This window comes from Apium graveolens, chromosome 1 (assembly GCF_009905375.1).
Source record: "Apium graveolens cultivar Ventura chromosome 1, ASM990537v1, whole genome shotgun sequence".
Classification (NCBI taxonomy): domain Eukaryota; kingdom Viridiplantae; phylum Streptophyta; class Magnoliopsida; order Apiales; family Apiaceae; genus Apium; species Apium graveolens.
Window position 1 is genome coordinate 83,740,966 of NC_133647.1, and position 5,996 is coordinate 83,746,961.

The following is a 5,996-nucleotide window of genomic DNA, read 5'->3' on the forward strand; positions in this document are numbered from 1 at the left end:
AAGGCAAGAAACGATTTCTATTCTAGATTTTCTAGAGCACGCCTTATATTGATTTAAGTTCACCTAAATCTATCATCGCATGGTAAACATAGGCATATATCTCATATATAAAATTAAATAAACAAGTAAATGTAAAGTGCAATAAAGTAAATTTGTTTGGTTATGGCCCCATCCTATGTGATCTTTATCAAGCTCATGATAAAGATCAAGGTCAATCTAATATGGTGATGGAAATAAATACAACTACTTATTACATAAGTCTTCTTCTTTGTTTAGACTTCTTGTATACCTCATCTTCTTCTTTGTATCACCTCCATTGGATAGCCTTCTTGAGTCTTCAATTACATTACATAGATTGAAAGTAAAACTAATCTAATGAACTTACAAGAATAACTCGAGTTACATTCGAGATTTATGATTACAAAGATTGAAGACATGCAAGTCGTATTTAAAACCGAAACCAAAACCATTACACTAAGGTCGAAAGGCCATAACCATCCACCATGCTCATACAACACATAAAAGCATGTTAAAACACATAATCTGATCTTAGCATATCATATTATCCATGATCTAATCATAAAAAAAATATGACAAAAATCAGAAAAATCAGAATCAAATCAGAAAAACAAGAATCACTGTTTACAGGCAGTAAACGACGTCAAACGCCTTATAGAAGAGTCGGTGATAGCTTATGCTATTAGTTTTGTTCAGACGCTTGTTTACCTATGGAATAGGGTATTCGTTTACATAAATCGGACACCAGACCCAGATTTCAGCAAATCTGCAGCAACCAATTCAGAATCCGTATCTAATATGATTGTCATAATTGGAACAAACATAAATCATGTATATATCAGTATATATACAGATTACATAATCATCTTATGATTATACAACTCTCATGAATATCATATATTCAAAACCATACATATATAAGCATATTATATCAACATCAAATCATGGCGAATCACGTACATGCTCATATATCGAAAACAGTTAAACACATAAACGAATTAAAAACTTTTCGCAAGTAGCTCTGATGCCATTGAAGGGTTTTTAGCACATAAACGCAACGAAAACGTAAATTTAAATCTTAAAAAAAAAACCGAACCCTCCGCAGGATCCATGCGAAAAATAATATTTAATTCGTAGTTCAGTATGTTTATCTTAAGAAGCTTTACGTTAATGGAAAGATGGAGGTCTTTCATAGAGATCCAAGAACGATGAACAGAAATCCCTAGCAGCTGTTACTCAAGTGTGAAGCACTCCACCGGTATCCACCAAGAGTACAATGTGATGGAGGAGGAAGAGGTTGAGAGAATTAGTTGCCTCCCTCTTGTTCTACTTTAGAATTAGGGTTAATTATTTGGGTTGAGGCAAATAGGGTTTATAATAATATATTTATAGGTAAAATTTTCAGCTGAAAATTTTCCATAAAATATTATTATTATTAACCCTTTAATTGATTATTCTTATTAACCAATTAACTAATAATTAAAACACCTTTTAATCATTAATCCCTTTTCTAAACACTTTAGAAAAATAATTCTCTCACTTGATTTAATTTCCAAAATTAAATTCTTAATTAATAATATTAAGAATTAATTAAATCTCATTTAATCAATTATTAAATCTTCTAATTAATTATTTATTTCACAAATAATTAATTACCGACCATTATTAATTAATTCCTCCACCATTAAATCATTCTCTTTTATGGTGTGACCCTGTAGGTTCAATATTAAGACGGTAGTAGAAATAAATAATAATAAAACTATTTTATCATTGTTTATATAAATTCTCTAATTCATTAAATATTATTAATTAATAAATTAATCATATTTATTCTACATCGTGAGGGATACTTCTCAGCATATCGCGACTATCCGGATAATACGAATTCACTGCTTAGAATACCAAGAACCTATTCACTGAGTAGTTACCGGACAATCAATTCCTTCTACCCTGCAATATCACGATTAAATATAAGGAATGGAACTTGTGTCAAGCCTATCTTATTTAATCATTTGTTTTCCCATTCACTATGCTTAGTTCTATTTAATGTAAATTAGAAACTCCTTTCTAATTTTATTCACTCTGGCCAGAGATTCCTGAACTAGCATAAGTGTATCAGCATTGAACATTCTCATTCCTTCACTGAAAGGGGTAGATCCTTTATTGATCTTACACTATCTTCGTGTACAAATTTCTATACCCAGTAGAGCCCTTATAATTGTCCCTGGAGACTAAGAACTAAACCAAAGCATAGTTCAGTGTACACAAGATGACTATGATGACCTCAAGTCTAAGGATACTTGTACAACTATCACTATATGAACAACTGCTGACACGTGAGTGAACTCCATCAGTTGTTCAGCTGTGTGAGTCATGTTCAGTGAACTTATTCTATAATAAGCACCTACATACTAGCTATAGTGTCACCACACAAATGTCTATGAGAACAGACATCCTTCATAATGAAGCAAGCATAGTATGTACCGATCTTTGTGGATTACTAATTACCAGTTAGTAATCCTATGACCAGGAAATATTTAAGTTTAGAGTTATCATCTTTTAGGTCTCATTATTATGATCTCATCATAATCCATAAAAAGCTTTACTCTATACTAAGGTATATCTTATTTAAACACTTAAATAGATAAAACCCGCAATAAAACCAAAATAAGTCTTTTATTAATATCAATGAAATTGAAACAGATTACATAAAAGTTATTCATAAATCATCATACATGATTGGACTTAGGACACATCTCTTTCAATCTCCCACTTGTACTAAAGCCAATCACTCTGGTATCTAATACTCATCTTGTCTTTATGACGATCAAAGTGACTTTGAGAAAGTGGCTTTGTGAGTGGGTCTGCTACGTTTTTATGTGTGTCAACTCTCTTGACGTCTCCTCTTTCAATACAATACAAGAAATGTTACCGCGCTCCCACTAACCTTTTTGTAGACACATGGTTCATCTATGTTTTTGATAAAACCAAACTCTTTGATTGTCTCATCAAAACGGATGTTCCATCTACGAGAAGCTTGCTTTAAACTATATATGGTTCGCAGCAGCTTACACACTAGGTGTTCATTTCCCTTGGAAAGAAAGCCCTCTGGCTGTGTCATATACACTTCCTCTTCAAGTTTACCATTGAGGAAGGCCGTTTTCACATCCATTTGCCAGATCTCATAGTCGTAGTAATCAGCAATCGCAAGAAAAATCCGAATTGATTTTAACAGGGCTAAAGGCAAAAAAGTTTCATCAAAGTCAATCCCTTGCCTTTGTCTAAATCCTTTTGCCATTTCTCTGAGTCAACATTACTCATAGCCTCATTATAGGTCATAGGGTCGTCATCATCAATGATTGACAACTCATTGTCATTCTCAATGACAAGGCCATAATACCTCTCAGGTTGGCGAGACACTCTCCCTGACCTACGAATGGGCTGTTCCATAGAAGGTTGTTCAGTCTGAACAGGTGTTTCCACTTGATCCGTAGTAGTTTGTGCTTCTTGAACTTCATCAAGTTCAATTTTGCTCCCACTGTTTCCTTCAAGGATAAACTACTTTTCCAAGAAGGTAGCATGTCTGCAGACAAACACCTGATGATCAGTGTAAAAGTAATACCCTAAAGTCTCTTTAGGATATCCCATAAAATTACATTTTACAGATCGAGATTCCAACTTATCTGGGTCAACTTTCTTGACCTAAGCTGGACATCCCCAAATCTTAACGTGTTTAAGACTCGGTTTCCTTTCTTTTCCATATCTCATATGGAGTTTGAGGAACAGATTTGGAAGGCACCTTATTCAGTAAATATGCTGAGGTTTCCAATGTATAACCCCTTCAGGAATAATGGAAGATTCGCATAGCTCATCATGGACCGAACCATGTCTAACAAAGTTCTATTTCTCCTTTCAGATACCCCATTCAACTGTGGAGTATATGGAGGAGTCCACTGGGAGACTATACCATTTTCATTGAGATAAGCTAGAAACTCTCCATTCAAGTATTCACCACCTCGATCTGATCGAAGAGTTATAATACTATGTTTGGTTTGGTTCTCCACTTCATACTTATATTCTTTGAACTTTTCAAAGGCTTCAAACTTGTGTTTCATCAAATACACATATATGAATCTAGATCAATCATCTATGAAAGCAATGAAGTATGAAAATCCACCCATGGCTTGCGTAGACATTGGTCCACATACATCTGTGTGTACCAATCCTAGCAAATCTGCAGCCCTCTCTCCATGTCCACTAAATGGAGATTTGGTCATTTTACCCAATAGACAAGACTCGCATGTAGGATATGATTCAAAATCAAAGGGGTCAAGTAACCCTTCCTTATGTAATATCCGCAGTCTATTTTCACTAATATGACCAAGTCCGTAGTGCCACAAGAAAGTGAGATTTTCATCATCCCTTTTTCTTTTATTAGTATGTTCAATTTATAGTAAATTATGCTCTACGTCACATACATACAGACCATTGTTTAAAATACCACTTCCATAAAGAACGTTATCTCTAAGAATTGAACATTTATTATTCTGAATAACAAACAAAAATCCAACCAAGTCTAACATGGAATAGAAATAATATTCCTCACAATCGAGGGAACAAAATAACAATTATTTAGAACAATAGAGTTGCCCGTAGGTATATGTAAATGAAATGATCCTACAGCTTCTGCAGCAACTCTTGCTCCATTTCCTATCCGTAGAATCACCTCTTCTTCTTCAAGAGTCCTACTTCTCCTTAGTCCCTGCAACAAATTGCAAATATGAGAACCACAGGCGGTATCTAATACCCAAGTAGAAATTTGACTTAGTGACATATTAACTTCGATCATTAACATACCTGAATCAGAAGCGGTAGTCTCACTACCCTTCTTTTTCTTCAATTCTGCAAGGTAAATTTTGCAGTTCCTCTTCCTGTGCCCCACCTTGTTACAGTGAAAGCAAACAGCTTTGCTCTTGGGGTCTTCAGCTTTTTGTGGAACCGGCTTTTTCTCACCTACTTTCTTCTTCTTGGAAGGGTTCTTCTTCCTTTTCTTAGGATTGGAACCTTCACCAATTAGAACAACAGAACTCTTCTTAGGGGGAAAATTTGATTCCGCCGTCTTCAACATGTTGTGGAGTTCAGGCAGGTTGACATCCAGCTTATTCATGTGAAAGTTCACAACAAACTGCGAGAACGAACTCGGAAGTGATTGCAAGACCAAGTCTTGGATCTGCTCCCCATCCATGGCAAAACCAAGTTGTCCAAGACGTTCAATCAAATTGATCATCTTAAGTACATGGTCATTCACAGATGATCCCTCAGACATCCTAGAACCGAACAGTTCCTTCGATATCTCATATTGAGCTGTCCTCCCTGCCACATCATGCAACTCTTGTATATGCATAAGGATAGTGTGAGCATCCATATGCTCATGTTGCTTCTGTAGCTCAATGTTCATGGAAGCTAGCATGATGCACTGAGCAACATTTGCATCATCTATCCACTTACGATACATAACATGTTCATCATTATGTGCATCGCTAGCAGGTTCAGTAGGCTTAGGTGAGTCAAGCACATATTCCAACTTCTCAACCCTAAGAACAATTCTCAAGTTTCGAAGCCAGTTAGCAAAATTAGGACCAGTCAACTTGTGAGCATCTAGTATACTCCGTAGTGATAGTGCAGAAGACATAACGAATATAGTAAATCTGTAAATGATGAACACATAACAACACATAGCAAATATTCAATTTCATTTCAAGACACTATATGAATCGGGTCTTTATTCATAAGTGGCTCCCACTAGTTTATCTAATTTATACAACCCCTAAATGAAAATTAAGCATTCATAATGCTAGTGGGAATAGGGATCCTACATTCCATCACACAACCTCAGCTGTAGCACGAAACGTCATGTGATGTTCAATAGGCAGACAACTCTTGTGAATTACATCTTATATTATTACCTAATAAAACTT